Source organism: Sylvia atricapilla, chromosome 23, assembly GCF_009819655.1.
Source record: "Sylvia atricapilla isolate bSylAtr1 chromosome 23, bSylAtr1.pri, whole genome shotgun sequence".
Classification (NCBI taxonomy): Eukaryota; Metazoa; Chordata; class Aves; order Passeriformes; family Sylviidae; genus Sylvia; species Sylvia atricapilla.
This window is the reverse complement of record NC_089162.1, coordinates 1,153,070-1,170,502: the sequence shown is the minus strand read 5'-3', so window position 1 is coordinate 1,170,502 and position 17,433 is coordinate 1,153,070.

Here is a 17,433-nt window from a genome sequence, read left to right as displayed (position 1 = left end):
GACATCCCTGACCACCAGCACCAACAGGGGAAGGTGTGAGAACATCCAAGTCACTGAGGAGGAGCTGGATCAGGGACCAACAACAGAACTCACCTCAAGGGCCAGGAGCTGCCATAATTGTCTCAGGGAAAGCAAAAAACGAGAGGAATTGACTCACAGGGAACCCAAACCAGAGCTTTTTGGAGAGGGAAGGGATCTTGCAGTAAACCAGAGATCAAAGGTGTGCAGCTGATGGAGCTGCTAAGGCTCCTTATGTCTGGAGGGAAATCAATGCCACTGAGCTCATGGGGAGTTTTGCTGCAATCTCTTGAAGTTTTACCCAAAGCTGAGCTCCACAGGTCGGGTGAGTCCAGTCCTCTCAGCTGTCAGTGAGAAGTTTCTAATTCCATGGCTGAGAAGTTGGGAAATGAGATCAACCCCCTCCAAAGCAAGACGGGCAGAAAGGAAGGCTCAGAGCAGCCCCAGCAGGGGTGGAGAGGAGCACTGAGTGTAAACCTCACTTCAGAGGGGTTGGGCACAGAGGGGAGAAGCTGCTGCTCCGTCCCTGCAGATGTGTCTGTAGCCTGTGTCCATTGTCTCAGCCCTTCAAGCGTTCCAGACACAATCCACTGCTCCTTTTGTTTATTAAAAACAAGCATCAAAGAGAACAAATCAATGCAATCTTGAGGGTTGTTTCCTGTGGAGCTCCTCCAATGCTGGCATTTCTTCCCTCCCAAGCCAACATTTATTTTTCAAAATAGCATGATGATGCTCTGCTCTATGTTCACCCCCTCCAGCCCTCACCCTGCTCTCCTTTACCATCCCTAGAAAGTCCCAGAGGTGCAGCATCACTGCAGGTGCTCAGGCACCCCTGGGCAGGTTCAGCTCCACATCACCACAAAGAGAGGACCAGAAAGCTCTTTGTGACACACAGCAAGTTGTTCTCAGCACCAGGTTGTGCAAACCAGCTGTGCAAGGCAAGGTTTGGGAAACAGGAACCTTCCCTCCTGCCCTGTGACCTTTCCAGAGGATCACAGGATGTCCTGAGCTGGAGGGACCCACCAGGATCACCCAGTCCAGCTCCTGTCCCTGTACAGACCCCAAACAATCCCACCCTGGGCATCCCTGGAGCACTGTCCAAAGGCTCCTGGGGCTCTGGCAGCCTCGGGGCCGTGCCCATTCCCTGGGGAGCCTGGGCACTGCCAGCACCCTCTGGGGGAAGAACCTTTCCCTGATCTCCATCCTGAGCCTGCCCTGGCCCAGCCCCAGCCGTGCCCTGGGCGCTGTCCCTGTCCCGGGGCAGAGATGGAGCTGCCCCTGGGGAGGAGCTGCAGCCCCCAGAGCTCTGCCCTCATCTCCTGTGCTCCAGCTGAACCATCCCAGTGCCCTCAGGGAGCTCTTCCAGGCACAGGAGACAGGTCATTCCAACGAGAAGGAAGAAGAACCTCCCCAGAAGGTCAGAAGAGAGGCTGAGTTGAAATTCTCCTCAGTCAGGCACGTCTGGAAACCTCCTTCACCCCCTCATTGGTGCCTGAGGCTGTTACGGCTCCGAGTCTTTGGCTTTCATGTTGGAATGAAAATATCATGATGTACAAATTATTACTTTGTAATTAATTATGCAGAATAACTAAAGTGAACATGACTTCAGCATTATGACAGCTTTGAAATTTACCACTTTGCAAATTAATAAGTAATGAATCTGGCTTGCTGGGTATATGTTTAATATAAGAGAAGGTTACCTAAACAAAAAGGAAGGCTTCAGCTGATTTAGCCATAGGAGAGCAAGAAGGAGCCTCAATTTTGTTGTCAAGGAGGAGAGAGGAAAATGCACTTTTTGTACCCTTTTCAACTGAGAGACACTGGCAGGGGTGTGATAATCCCACTCACACAACTCCTGCACCCAAAACTGACTCAGATTTCCCCAGACTTGGCAGAAGCTGTGGCCTCACTGCTGGGGAGCCAGAGCAGGGAAGGAGAGATGAGGGAATATCTGCAAACAAGGTTTGTATAAACCAGGCAGCTGAATTCAGGGAAGATTCTGGGGTCCAGGAGAGTTTTGCCCTGCTCTCAAGAATGCCAAAGCTCATCTGTTCCACAGGCAGCTCTGAGCAGCAGGCTTATGCCATGGGAGCCTTCCCAGCCAGCCCACCCTGGCCAGAGCTGGTCACTCACCCCTTTCCCACCCCAGACCAGGCTCTGACACTGCCACCTCAGTCCTGACCAAGGTTTTGGGCCCCTGAGGTACCAGGTTCCAGAGGCCATCCCTATGTGAGCTTTGCTGCTGAGCTCCTGCCACCCACCTCGGGAACCCTTGGCTCCAAGGCTGGGAACCCAGCCAGGGCTTTTGGTATTCCTGGGTTGTTTCTGCTCTCACTGCCTGGCTCTCCATGGGCTGAGGGCATGGCACAGGGCCCCAAGGGCCAGCTGAGCATGGTCAGCCTCAGCTCTAAAGGCTCTTTCATTCCTCTGCTCCTTCCCAAGAAAGGGAAGGGACCAAAGGAGCATCATCACTCCGGTGCCAGTTTGTGCCTCTGCACAGGTCTGCAACACATACACCGTATTTTACCCTCCCTCCCCATTCCATCCAGCTGCCTGCAGCCTTTGAGTGGCATTTAAATCACTCCCACTAAAGTGGCAGGGCTGTGCCGGGAACTACAACTGAGAGCTGACCTTGGCAGTGGGGCAGCACTAATCACAGTAATTAGAGGCACATCCCTACATGTCAGCCTGGCAGCCAGGGATCCACAGGACACCTGTGGTGCAGGGCGTCCTGTGCTGACCATCAGCCCGGGGGTAGGCTTTTCCCAGCTCTTCCCACTGAAATAAATCACACTGTGCATGCAGCAAAACCCAAAGAGCCGCCCAGGACGTGGCCCCACAAAGCAAACCCTGCTCTGCTCCATCTGGTGAGCCAAGGCAGTTCTGGAGCACTTGTCACAATGGACAGGCTCAGTAGAGCTCCCAGAGCACAAAAAGGTTTTCCCTGGAGCCAGGTCACACTTTTAGAGGGGACGAGGCAGGCTACATCCACCTGCTTTCCCGGGAGCAGAGTCACTGCCAGCCCTAAACACCATAAACATGCCCACGAGCCACGGAACAAACATCAGTTTCCCTCCTGGAGAGAGCACAGACGTTTTTCTTCTGCACAGGGACATGTTTCCAAGAGTCAGGAAAGGTTTAAGAGGCCTCTCTGCATGGTGTTTTTCCAATCACTTATTTTGTGTCAAGCATTGAAAACTCAGCTAATTTTGGGAGGACAGAGGGGGAGAAAAATCTTAGGGAAAAATCACACCAAGAGAGCTGGCTGGAGTGTAAAAATAGCTGCTGAGCTATTCCCTAATAGCCCCTGTGGTTGGGCACGAGGCTTCAGCCAGTGACAAGCTGCTAAAGAGATGACGGGTGGCATCGCAGCACTTTTCCCGTGCCAACAGGTTTCAATGCAAAGACAGCTGAGATTTCCCCCTCCTCCTAAAGGACCTCGAATTTCCTTAAGAAGAGGGATTGGGATATTTATGTGGGATCAGTCCATCCCTGAGCTCTGCTGCACCAGCCTGTGGCTTTTTGGGTGCCCCCAGGTACTGTCTGAAGAAGCCACAGCCTGACGCGTGAGCTTTGGGAAAACAAAAATGTTTAAAACCTTAAAATAACACAAGTGTGTTCCTTGGGGTGGAAGCAGCCCTGCAGCAACCAGGGAATGTCCCTCTCCTCCCCAGAAACCTGCATCACTCCCCTGCCCAGCCCCGTGCAGGATGTGAATCCTGTGACCCCCAGCATCCCCCTGGGATGTCCCTGTGCAGAAGGGCCAAGGCTGCCTGCAAACCCCTGGTGTCCACATGAAGTTTGGATTTGGAGACACTGACATTTCCCAGAGGAGGAACAGCACCGGCCACTGAAAGAGGCACCTCAGCAACAACCATGCCATAATTGAGAGGGCAAAGAGCAAGGGATGTAAATCTGGGTCTGGACCTAAAGAGCTGCACAGGTGAAGCTCCAGCAGTGTGTTTGGGCCACCAGCCCCACAGGGAAAAGGTTTCCCTAAATCTTGACTGATACATTTTGTGGATCCCAGGGGAACACAGACAGCAGGCTCTGGGTTGACTGCTCCTCACCCTACAACTAGCTGAGCTCCACTGTCTCAGACCCCACCGGGAGTTGTTCTTTATTTTCTTCCCTTTCCAACAGAAACACTGGCAGGGATGTGATAATCCCACACAACTCCTGTTCCTCAAAACTGACTCAGATTTCCCCAGACTTGGCTGCTTTCAGCTGAGCCTCCTGCCAAGATGTCTTTGTACTTTTGGGCCTGAACACACATTTAAGGTACTCACAGGGCAGGGGGGAGTCACAGCAACACTCCCAGGTTTTCCCTGTATTTTGATGGATATGTTTTGTGGTTCCCAGAAGGAGAGCAGAGGAACACAGTCAGCAGGGTGGATTTGTGGGCTCACCACTCTCTACCCCAAGCCCAGCTGAACCCCACTGCTCAGGACCCGCTGGGAGTTGTTCCTCACAGCAGCTGAGGCTTCTTTGATTAATTCCTGTCTCTGCGTCTCTCAGCCAGGTGGGGAAAATCCTCAGTGGCAGACAACAAGGGCAGTGTCTCATTTGGGTCCCGTCTTGGCCAGCAGCTGTTCCCTCAGCACGGGAGGGATTGCAGGGATGAAGTGTCCGGGCGGGTGGCTGCACAGATCGCCGGGATTTAGGGATTAGGGGAGAGGATTGTCAGATTGGAGGAGGGATCAGTGTGAGGACTGAGTGTGAGAGCAGATGTTGGTGATTCCAACCCCCCCTCACTGCTCATCCCCTCCCCAGCTCTGTCCTCTCCGAGCATTATCCACTCTCAGCATCAGAGATCTCCTGTCATCCCTTTTTTCATTTGCCAGCCTGGCTCTAAGGGAGCCAGCTGCCTTCCCCAAATCCACAGGCAAAAAGACTCAGTTAATATAAAAGATTAGAGGTGTCTATCTATCTTGCCTTGTTTCTTTTGCCCTTTCTCCATGGCACGGGCTCCCTGCATCACTCCCAAAGACACGTCCTTATCCCCACAGTGGGAGCACTCAAAGCCCCTCACCTACACAGTCGTCGTCCTCTTTGCCCAGGGAACAGCAGATCCTTAATGCACGAGAGTCCCTTCTTTTCCTGCTTTTAACCTTTCCTACCAAAACCCTGCAGGTTCCCTGTGCCCACCAATCCTTCTGCTCCTGCAGCAGCACAGGAGACTCCGTGCCTGACCTGTGTACCTGCTTACACGGAACAACAGACCCGCAGCCAGCTCACTCCCTGCAACACTGGCAGCACATAATGAGTCCCCAAGGCCTCTCCTCCAAGAGGCTCCAACAGTTCCCTAAAAAAGCCCCACTTGAGCAGCTTTCACAGCCTGACCTCTGTCCCTCCTTGCTGAGCGCTGGCGCAGCCGTGGTTAATGAGGCAGCCCTGTGCAAGGGCTGGGCTGGAAACATTCCAGTGCCATCCATGGAGGGGACATTCCTCATTAGCCCAGGTACCCCCTAGGCTGAGATACAGAAAGACTCAGAAAATAGGGAAAGGGCACCAAAATGCCTGCACTCAGCAGCAGCAGCATGAGAAAGAGTGACGTGGTGCCCAGGCGGTGCAGGATGAGGGCAAGATGGGGAAGGTGGAGGGAAAGGGCAACAATTCCCAACAAATCAGGTCCCTTCCAAAAAAAAATCCTGCACATCAAAAGCTTCAGACAGCGGTGAAATATCAGCTGCTTCCCACAGCCACTTTCCAAAGGAGCTGAGGGGGATCCAGCACTCACCTCACACCTGTGACAGCAGGGAAGTGAGGACAGGCCCTGGAGCTATGTCACAGCAGCACATAAAGCAACCAGACACAACTTGCCAGTGTCACAGAGTGGGGGGAAAAAAATGGAATAAAAATAAAATAAAACCAACTAGGATGGCTACCACCAGATCCCGTGGCTGAGCATGTCCCCCCTGCTCAAGGATAACAATTTAAGGGGGGAGGAAGGCCAGAAAAATAAGTAAATAACTCTGTGCCTGCATTGCTTATACAGGAGAGAAGATTTAATAGACAGAGAGAGTGGAGCCTTATCAGCACAACTCACGCTCAGTAGTGCAAGGGAGGGCATCATACATTAGCTTGCTTTGACCTGCAGGGCCCTCAGTGGGAATTTTCTCCACCACACTGACATGATGTTGTTTAGATGCAATGCACATCTCGCCTGCATGGAAACATGCTGACACTTTGGAGGCTTTTGAATGCAGAGAAGGAGAGGAGAGAAAAAAGATGTCTCGGTCAAAATGTTTCTCTAATGGTTATAGATTTAATTCCATGGTCTGGAGGGAAGAGTGGGAGATTATTTTTTTCCCCGTCCCTATTTCCTTTTCAGAACATGAAAAAGAAATCCAAAAGCATATTACTGTCCTGCTCTGCTTTGCTTTTCTTCAATTCTCTGGTTTGGCTCTGGCTTTTTCTTTCCCTCCCACCTCCATCAGTACATCCAAAACCAAGGGAATATCTGGCCAAAACTGCTGACAATTTAGCTTGGATAAAACATTCCTGGGTTCCTCTAAAAAGGAACAAATTACCGTCAGATTTCTCAACACACGAGGCAAAATAAACAGGGAAATTATTTTCCCAGCCATGCTGGTACTTTAAATTCTCTCAAAGAACTGGGTTGTATCCAGAGAGATAGAGGATATGATACAGTCTTCCAGCTGAAATTGCTTGTAGCCCCTCAGATTTCCCACTTAGCAGTTGTATTTCATCTCAGACACAACTCAGAGGACACCAGCACCCAAATTCAGGAGAGGAACAAGATGAGGAGTAGCAGCAGGAGGAGGCCCTTGGGCTTGGCTTTGGCTGATTTAGTGAAGATTAAAGTTGTCACAGTGGGGCATCAGGGCACGGTGAGGAGGGTTTATAGACACCACAGAATCACTGAGGTTGGAAAAGACCTTTGAGATCAGAGAGCCCAACCTGGGAGCCACCACCACCTTGGCCAGACCACGGCACGAAGGGCCACGTCCAGCCTTTGCTTCAACACTCCAGGGACAGGGACTTCACCACCTCTCTGGGCAGCCCATTCCAATGTCTGATCACCCTTTCCACAAAGAAATTCCTCTGGGTGTCCAACCAAGACCTACCCTAGTGCACTTCAACGTGATGTCCTCTGATGCTGTCATTAGTCCAGAGCAGGGCCTGACCCCCACCTGGCTGTCCCCTCCTGTCAGGGGGCTCTGGGGGATGAGGAGGTGCCCCTGAGCCTCCTTTTCTCCAGGCTGAGCCCCCCATTCCCTCTCCAGACCTGTGATGCCCAGAGACCTCTCCCAGCCTGTTCCCTGAGCAGGTGGGTGCCAGGACTGGCACAGGAGCCCGGCTCTGCAGACACAGCAGGCAGCAGGTGCCTGGCACCGCCAGCGTTTGCAGCAGCCCAGAATTGCAGAAAAAAAGCCACCTGGGAACAGGAGAGCAGTGCCAGCTTTCCTGGGCACCAGGCAGCCTCATTTGTCTCCATCAGGTGCAAATGGGCTGTTCAACCTTTAAGCGCTTAATTAGTTTCCTTTTTGTTTTTAAAGGCAGCACTTGGGTGTCGAGTTCCCCGGGAGGGGAGTGATGGATGGATGGATGGATGGATGGATGGATGGATGGATGGATGCATGGATGGATGGGCGGGCACAAGAGACCCATCCTTCAGCCCTGGAGCCGCCAGGGAGGAGCGGGCTGTGGTCCCAAAGCTCTGCCCCAGCCGAGGCCCAGAGAACTGGGCTCAGCCCTGCTGCTTATGGCTCTCTACAATCCCTGGAGGGTGGTTATAGACACCTGGGGTGGGTTCTTCTCCAGGCAGCATTGACAGGAGAGGACACAGCCTCAGGCCGCACCAAGGGAAATACAGGTTGGGTATTAGGACGAAGTTTTTCACGGAAAGGGTGATAAAGTCCTGGAATCTGCCCAGGTGGTGCTGGAGTCACCATCCCTGGATGTGTTTAAAGCAGACTGGATGTGGCACTCGAGGCCAGGGTTTAGTTGAGGTGTTGGGGCTGGATTGGACTGGATGATCTTGAAGGTCTCTTCCATCCAACGCATTCTGTGACTCTGTGACTCTGCTCCCCAGAGAAAGGACAGATGCCAGAAGTGTCCCACACCCCTCTGCTCCCCTCCTCCATCCACACAGGGCACGTGTGGCACCTCCCAGCCCAGAGCACATCCCTGGAGCCATCTCTGCATCCGTGGGTGTACAGTCACCACACCAACCCCTGATCCCTTCTTCCAGCCCAGCTTCCTGCTCCAGCCCTGCGGATGCAGCTCCAAAAGAGAAATCTGCCTGTGCCAGCAAGGTGGACAGGAGCTAGGAGAGACAAATCTGCTTCAGCTGGGGTCACGGTAGGTCAAAGAGATAAAAAAATACACGTTGGAAAAGCCACTGACTGGATATAGAATTGATCCGCTGTGCTGGCTCCAAGCTCCCAGGGAAGTGGGGGTGTGAATGCTCCTTACCCGTGGATCCATTGGAAAAGTGCTCACAGAAGCCCTGGGTACCTGCATTGCTGCCCCCCAGTACTCACAGTTGTTTTCTTTCCTGTTTAATTCCTCATAACTCATTCCCAAGACATCCCCCTCCCTCCTTTCCCTGTGCTTTTCCTCCTAGATAAAAACAATATGTGGTGCTTTTTTTTTTATTCCAGCGGGGTTCCAGCTAATAAAAAGATTTATAATTAAGCCAGTAGATTTCCTTTTGCTATGCTGTCCTGGATTATGAGAAAGTATATTTATATGCAATTATGAAATGAACAGTATTTCTTACCCAAGTGAAGCTTTAAAAGTCATTATGAATCCATTAACTCAGCAGACCTTACAAAAGGCCTTCTCTGCTCTGGATTTATTTTAATTTAAAGCAGATAGGAAACTTTTCCCCTCCTTATTTTTTAAACCCAGCCTTTCTGCAGTAGGAATGTACAAAAATGAACAACATGCATCAGATTCAGTAGGAAGGCCAAACTCTGGTGGACTCAGCACCACTTTGAGCTCTTCCAGAGTCTCTGCCCTGTGTCTGGGTGCTCTGTGATCCCAAACTATCAAAGAATCATGGAATGGGTTGGGTTGGAAAGGACCTTACAGCTCATCCAGTCCCACCTCCTGCCATGGGCAGAGACACTTTCCACTGTCCCAGGTTTCTCCAAGCCCCATCCAGCCTGGCCTTGGACACTTCCAGGGGCAGCCACAGCTTCTCTGGGCAATCTGCCACCTTATCCCGAACCCTGGAAGATGCAGAATTTTAGAGTCTCCCTTGACTGCCCCTTTCTGTGCCTCAGCATCCCTGCCCTGTAGTTCTGGGAGTTCCTCTTGTGGGATTACAAGGAAGGAGTGAGGTGCTGCTCACAGGAATCACCTGTTTCTTTTTTGCTTCTCTGCAAAGCCTCACCTGGAGATCCCATGGGGCAGTTTGTGCTCTGTGATGCTTCAAGCACACACTGGAAGAGCCAGCAGACAAGAAATTAAGACGGGGAAAGTCAGAGAGGAAAACCTGCCACAAACTCTGCTCAGAAAGCTGCAGCAGCACCGAAATCCATGTGGGAAGAGGCACAAAAGCTTTAATCAGGATGTGTGGTCACTGCCGTGGCTCTGGAGCAGGTGTGGGCAGCACCATGCTGGGACATGTTGGCATCTCCTGCATGGCTGGGAAGGGGAGCAGCAGCCTGCCCTTCCCTCCTGCTGCTCCCAGCCCTCCCCAGCTCCCAGAGCTCTCTCACTGGGAGCAGCTCTGCCTGCACAGGGGACATGAAGCAGCCCTGGGCACAGGTTCCAGGGGCTGGGGCATCTCAAGGAGACCTTCTAGACCCCAACAGCTGAGGGGGTTTCTCCTCCCAGTCTTTAGTTGAGGTCCTCAGTGCCCTGGAGAAGCTCCATGGAGACCTCAGAGCCTCTTCCAGGGCCTGGAGGGGCTCCAGGAGAGCTGGAGAGGGTTTGGGGACAAGGGAGGGACAGGACACAGGGAATGGCTTCCCACTGCCAGAGGGCAGGGCTGGATGGGATATTGGGCAGGAATTGTTCCCTGTGAGGGTGGGGAGATCCTGGCACAGGGTGCCCAGAGCAGCTGTGGCTGCCCCTGGATCCCTGGAGTGTCCAAGGCCAGGCTGGACACTGGGGCTTGGAGCCACCTGGGACAGTGGAAGGTGTCCCTGCCCATGGCAGGGGTGCAACTGGATGGGCTTTAAAGTCTCTTCCAACAACTCAATGATTCAGTGACTCTCAAAAAGCCTCACGTGCCCCATCCATAGCTCTGCCTGACAAGAAGGGACCATCTGCAGGATTTTAAACAACTCGTCAGGGAGAAGGATGGCCTCCACCCAGCAAAATCTGCTCCAGTCCCCACCATCCTTCACCATTCCTTATCTCCACGCGGGCTGAGGATGGCTCATTTTACTCGCCTTAAGAGGAAATCCATCTCCAAGTCACCAAAGGAGCCTCAGCTACAATGGCCTTTTCATTAATGTGGTGGCAATAAAGCACAGCAGCATCCCCTGGCTGTCACGGGGAAGGGAGCTGGGAGGAATATTAAAAGGGAATTTGCTGGCAAGTGGCTGCAGGGAGGAAGGCAAACCGTGTGGTGGGGCACAGCTCTGCCCCTCCACCACCAAAACTCCACCTGGAGAGGGCCACCAGGCCCTCGTGTGCCACCAACCTTCCCTCAACTCCTCCTGAGCTCAAGGCAAGACCTGAGTGTTCCCTGGGACTCCCCCAAGGGATGCCAGGCTCTCTGGGTGGCACAGCCATTCCCTGTCCCCCTGGACACCAGCCAGTGCGTGGAGGTGCTGCAGCAGCTCTTCCCAAGCCGGGCACTTCACTGGGCACCTCCACCACCTCCAGCACGCAGAGGCACCTGCCTGTCCCTGCTCTCCTGTCCAATCCAGTGGGGCTGGGAGTGTTCCCAGCCCTCAGATGAGTTAAAGCTCCCTGACAGGCTCGATCTGCCTCTGGTTCCCCGTGACGCTTTCACTTCCAGTTGGCTCTGGCAGCGACAAACCTGCTCTGACACCTTGGCTGTGGCTCAGTCTCATTCTCCCCGTGTGATCTGCTTCTCCCTGTCTCTTTGCTGTGCTCGGTGTGAGCTTTGCACTGACAAACCCATTTTGATCTGCTCCCCCTGTGCTCCCCCCTCCCAGTGGCTCCATCTCTGCAATTCCTCCAGATACAGCATGACTGCTTTATTTAATAAGAATAAAGGAGTACCCGTGCCCGGGGAGTTCTCTGCAAACCAAATGCTCTGGATTTAATCTGGGGAACACAGTCACAGTTGGTTTCATTACACTTGCTCCCTTGGCCCATAACACTTGCTTTCTTAGCTATGGATTTTTCAATTCCGCGGAAGCAAAATTCCCCATGTGTCTTGCACCACAAGGAACAGGGCTCTGAGCTCCTGCTCCTGGTTTAATCCCCGTTTGCAATTTACAGAAGCTTTGGCTAAGGGTGAAAGGTTCTGTGTTTCATTAGGAGGCCTCCTCTGCTAACCTGCACTGTGCAGCACTTCTTGTCACAGCACAGCAGCTGCACTGAAAAAAAGTTCAGTGTGTCGGCTCCATCCCCAGCTCCAGCAGCCATTCCCTGTGCCTGCCGCCTGGAACTGCAATAAGCCCATAAAGAACTTTGAAGAGCAGCCCTGCTCACGGGTGTCCTGCCCACAGGTACGCCCAGTGTGCCCCACAGCCAGCTCTGCTTTGCATCCCCCTTGAAGTATTTCCAGACACACCAAATAATGATCCACTGGAAGAGATTCTCGCACCTACTGAGGGTTTTTTTAACCTCCTGAAGCTCTTGGAGCACTTCAAAGGGAAACAAGCTCTGCTGTGCTCGTGCTGCAAAAGGGGAAAGCTCCATCCACGAGGCAAAGATGGAAAAGCACAGGCCCCTGGCCGGTGGGTGGGAACCAGCCCTCACTGCCTCCAGCAATCGATGTGTCTTGGCTCTTAACACCCACCTAAGGAAAAGCTTTTTATCCTTTTCTCCGTGTCTGTGCCTCTAGAAGCACAGACCCTTCCTCTGATCAGAAAAACATCATCTCAGAGCACATGTTTGTGTTTAACAAAACAGCCTTCCTTTAGAAATGTACTTTATTGTACTGGAGTCCATCTCCACAGAGATGCTTTGTCACCTGTGAACACAGCCAGCATCACTGGAACCCAAAATCCCTTCAGGAGGGACATGTGGTGCAGGCAATGCTCCCTTGAATCCCTCTCCTTTGCAGCTGGCCACTAACAAAACATGAGCACAGCCTGTTCAAAAATCAAAGCTGGAGGTCAAGCAGCTAAAAGCTCCAAATTTGACACTTCCTATCCCATTCATGGGCTTTCAAAAGAGAACACCAGCTTGGAAATTACGCTATTAGCAACAGCTCCTGGCTCTTAGCTCTGGAAAATGCTGCAGTTCTCTTGTCACACCATCAGAGATGTCAAGGAGTCCAGCCCCTTTTGTTGCCGTGGGTTATTACATGGGTTCAAGCACCATGTGGAAGAGGTGGGTGCTGGACATGTGGGTGCAGCAGGAAGGGCCTTGGGAGCAGCAGCTGCTCCATGGCACTGCTCTTTGCTGTCTCAGCTCAGGGTGGGAGCCAGACCCTAAAGCTCCAGGTCTGGGGCACTGGGGAGAGGGTGCTGCTCCCAAACCCAAAACGAGTGCTCCAACAGCTCCAGGTTCACAGACTCACAGAAGCCCCAGACGGTGTGGCCTGGAAGCGACATTAAAGCCCATCCAGTTCAATCCCCCTGCACTGGACAGGGACACCTTCCACTAGCCCAGGTTGCTCCAAGCCCCATTCAGCCCAGTCTTGGACACTTCCAGGGCTCAGGAATCCACAACTTCTCTGGGCAACCTGTGCCAGAGCCTCACCACCCTTACAGAGTAAAGGATTACTTCCTTCCATCGAATCAAAACCTTCCCTTCATCAGCTGGAAAGCTGAGGCTTTGCCAAATTGGCCACAGCCTCTCCCAGCTCTAGGGCTCCTCATTTAACACCTCAAACAGCTTTATTGCTTCAGAATGCTGAGTGACTCCCTGATTCCATAATCTTGGTGCCCACCTCTCCCCCAGCTTATGCACACAAAGCAGAGGAGTTCAAACCTCTCAGCCTAAAGCTTGAGCTTAAAATGCAGTTGGCACTTGGGTGGACACTTGCAGAGGAAATTTCAAAGTCTCGGTGTGTGCTCCTGAGCAGTCCCTGTGAGCCCTGTGAGATTTGCTCCAGCAGATTTTCCTAGGCAGGCACCGGCGAGAACACAGGAGGCAGAAAGCACATCTTTAAATTTTCCCCAAGCTGTCTCCTGGACAGACAATCCCATTAAGTGAAGCAGAGGGACCTGAAGCTGTGTAAAAGCAACAAGGTGAATCTCCTTAGCGCAGAAGCCTGACAGATGAGAGCAAAATGCCGGATTTAACTCCAGTGTAACACAACAGAGCGCAACGTGTCACCGGAGGGTGAAATGCAACCCCGGTCTGCAACCCGCTGCACACAACCAGGTGAGCTCCCAGCTGCCAGGAGAGATTTCATTTAGGCTTCCCTCTCCAAACGGAGGGACTTCATTTGGAGATAAGACAGTAAAATGAGACAGCTTTGAAGCAATATGCTCAAGGTCACCTAAGGAATTAATTGCAGAGCAAGAAGGAAACTCAAATCCAACCACGATGCACACTTAGCCCCAAAGCCACTCGTTATAAGACATGCCATTTATCAACATCTATCAAATTAGGCAGAGTACCATAAACCCAGGCTTGTGGAGCATTTTTTAAAATGGCAGGAGAGGAAATGCAGTTTCCCAGTTCTTAAGAGTGTCTCATGGAGAAAAATACTGGTATAATAAAAGTATTTTAAAAGGCACCTCATGTACTATTTATCTACTGCTCAACAGTCTCCCTAAATCCGAGCGCAACACGTTGGTAATGGGTATCTCAGACACATAATTTAAAGTGTTACTGAAATTTCTTCCATGCAGAAGATCAGCAGCTGAGATCAAAGGCTGATGCATCCAGTGACTCTGTCTGTGACAAAAGAGAGAGATTTCTAACAGTGAATTACAGTGTTAAACAAATTGAGCTCGTCTACCCCAAGAACGCTTCCCTTGGCACTTAAGAGTACAAAGTTTGTGTTAGATAGGCCACTTGGAGAGAGGTAACAGCCTGTCTGGGAGTGACTCATGGGAGGAAACCACGGTGCTGGAAGCCTGGGGAGAGGAGAAATGCACCCAGACATCAGTCACCAGGTCAGAAATTAGGGAAAATTTTAAGTTCTGGTAAATATAAGTTGGAATGGGCTCCCCAGGGGATGGGCATGGCACAAGGCTGCCAGAGCTCCAGGGGCTTTGGACAACAATCTCAGGATGGGATTGTTGGGTTGTCTGGGCAGGAGTTGGACTGGGTGATCCTCGTGGGTCCCTTCCAGCTCAGGATATTCCATAGCTCTATGTCCAGGTCCCAGGGAAAACCATACAAACCATCTCTGCTCAGCCTCCTTAGAGCAGCACCTGCCCAGGAACAAACACCTGTCCTCACACCTAAAGGCAGATCAACACATCCCTCAGGAACACAGTGAAAACTTGGGAAAATAAAGGCAGGAGACTAGTACACTGTTTGGGAGACAGTGGGAACTTCCCATCTTCAGACACGCTGTAATTCAGCCACCTGAGAGGACATCAGAGTGTTCCAGCCCCAACCATCCTTCACCATTCCTCACGTGAGGAATCACATCCCTTTAATCCTTTTCAAATTACCACCAGGGGGGTAATTCTAAAAGGAAACTTCCCAGTGAGGGCTGTGATGAGCAGCCTCCCATTCCCTCCACACCAGGCATGGAGGCACAGCTGGAGCTCACCCTTCCTGGCTGGAGACTCGTGGCCTCCAGCTGTTCATAAATAAATAGAAACAACTTTCTCCCAAGCTTGAGGGTGAGGAGGGCTGTGCAGGAGCTTTCCCTCCAGTGGAGTTGTGTGCCCTGGCTCACTCCTGACTCATTACCTGGAGCTGGCTCCTTTGTTCCCTGCCCGCCCAGATGGGATTCCTCCCGGAGCTCTCCAGCCCAGCCTCTTCAAACAGCAGGAGCTGCGTTTTTGTTGCCGGTTGCACTGAGTTTGGGAATTGCTTTTTCCTCCCCTCCCAGCTCCAAGTGTCTCGTTTGTTTGATTTTGCTGAACCACAGGCATATTTGCACTAACGATACAAGGAATTCTTTGCTGGGTTTTCCCCACCAGCTTCCTGCCCTGAATATCAAATACTCAGGGCCGTAAATCCGCGCTTGCCACCTACATGGATGCTTGGATTCCTCCCATCAATGGAAGCAGGGAAGGTTTCCTTTCATTTATTTTCTTTACAGGATCACAAAGCAATTTCAGAGGTGTTCTCTGCAGGGAAAAAATACCTTCAAAACATGATAAACAACGGCAAAACAGCACTGTCTGGGGTTTTTAGGGAGGTTCCATGCAAGCAGCAGGAAGTGGAGGGAATCCTGTGCCTCCCCACTGTAATGGGCACGCACCAGACTTGCCCTTCTCCACCCCTCAGATGGGTTCTTTTTGCTCCCAAGGTTCTTTTTCCAACTTCACCTGGCCCAGGTGCAGGCTGGAACTGGCTAACATCTTTCTCACAGGTGTGTGGGAGGACACTCAGTGAGAAAAGTTTCCCAAACAAGCTCCTGGCATGGCAAAGAGTGGAGGAAGGGAAAAAAAAAACTCCTGCTGCTGGTCTCGGACCTAAACATGCCTGAGCTGATGGCAAGGCAGGGTCACTGAGTGCCCTGCACTGCAAGGAACACAAAGCTCGAGTCTTCCAACCCCACTGCTGCTTTCCACTCCATTTGCAGCTGGAAATTGCTCTGGTTTCCCCTGCCCTCCTCGTGTCCTGTCACTCCAGGTCCCTGGCCTGCACCCCCTCCCGTGGCTGTATCTTTCTCCCGCGGTTACTGTGGCTAATGTCAGAATCATTCCATCTGACAAAGTCTCTGCTCGGCCGTGGCTCCCCTGTCTCCTTGCATCTCTGTCAAGGCCCTTTCCACATGTCTGAGCACTTCAATGACAGATGGTGCTGGGACAGGGCGAGGGAGCAGCACCATCCAGGGCGGGCAGAACGCATGGGCAGGTCCTGGAAGACAAGTGGGTGGTCATCCTGAGGAGGATGACCTTGGAGAAGGTTGGTCCAGCAGAGTGTTCAGTTCTTCTCTCACCCCTCCCACAGTCGGTGGAGAGTCGGTGCCTTTCCCACTCAGGGGAAAAGGCACTTTTTGAGGGTTTCTCTGTCAAGAACGGCTGATCTTGCTTTGCACCTCTACTCTGGACCCTTACATTGTGGCCACCAGAGCTGGTGGGGCCACCAGCCACACACAAAGGCACAGCCCAGCCCTTCCTGAGCCCAGGAGGTGTTTTTATCTCCGTTGGATTTGACTCACACCCTCAGACTGGGTTAGAGCTGGGCAGGCCACACAACCCTGCAGCTTGGCAGCATTTCACTGGTGTAGGAACCCACCAAAGGCTGCACCACAGGCACTCACACTGCCCCAGATGTGGGGGTCTGAACCTCATCCCTGAATCCAGAACGATCCCAACATCACCTCCAGCCCAGCAACCTTTGCCCCCAGTGCTGCAGACTTAAGGCTACTTTTCTCAAAGCAGTCTTAGGAGAACCCAAAGCTCCCAGACAGCTAAGAAGCCCCAAAAGTCCTTATAAGATAGGATATTCAGCAGAATCCTAGTGGATTTCTCCCTAAGTAATTACATTTTGTTTTCTTATAATCCTCCTGGTATTTAATTCTTCTTCACCTGTCATAAACTGGTGGGAGATGTGGCAGATGATGACAGTGGTTTGTGCTCCAGGCAAGAAAACAAAGTGATCATGTCTTAAAGGAACAAGAGACACTCAGCCACCAAAGACTAAAAAGAAAATGGACCCAGGTCCAAATTACTCCAGCATCCCCCCAGCCTGGCAGCTCCAGGACAGAAGTGACAGCAACACCCACGTGTGAAACTCCTCGCCTCTTCAGGAGCTCTAATCCCATTGCAAGCCAGCTGAATTTTAGCTCAAGATTTGGCAAATCCCATCTCTGGCAGATTAAGGAGAAAGCCAGCAGGAGCACAAATCCTTCACAGCACCAAGAACTTGCTGCAGAGCCCTCAAGCCTTGGAACAACCTGAGCTATGGGAAGGTGCCCCAGCCCATGGCAAGAATGAGATGAGCTTTGAGGTTCTTTCCAATCCAAACCAGTCTGGGATTTTAGGATTCTCTAAGACCAGCAGGCTGCATAGAGAACAAAGCATAGATGGGATGAATCTGGCACATATGAGTGGATTATGCTTTTTCAGCTTTATTCAGTGGCACTGCAGCATCTGGTGTTTATTCTCTATCCCTCACATATTCCTGGGGCTTGGGGAAGCTTCACAGGACTCTCCAAGTACAACAGCTACGAGCACACTCCCAGTCTGGCTCTCACAGCAAACA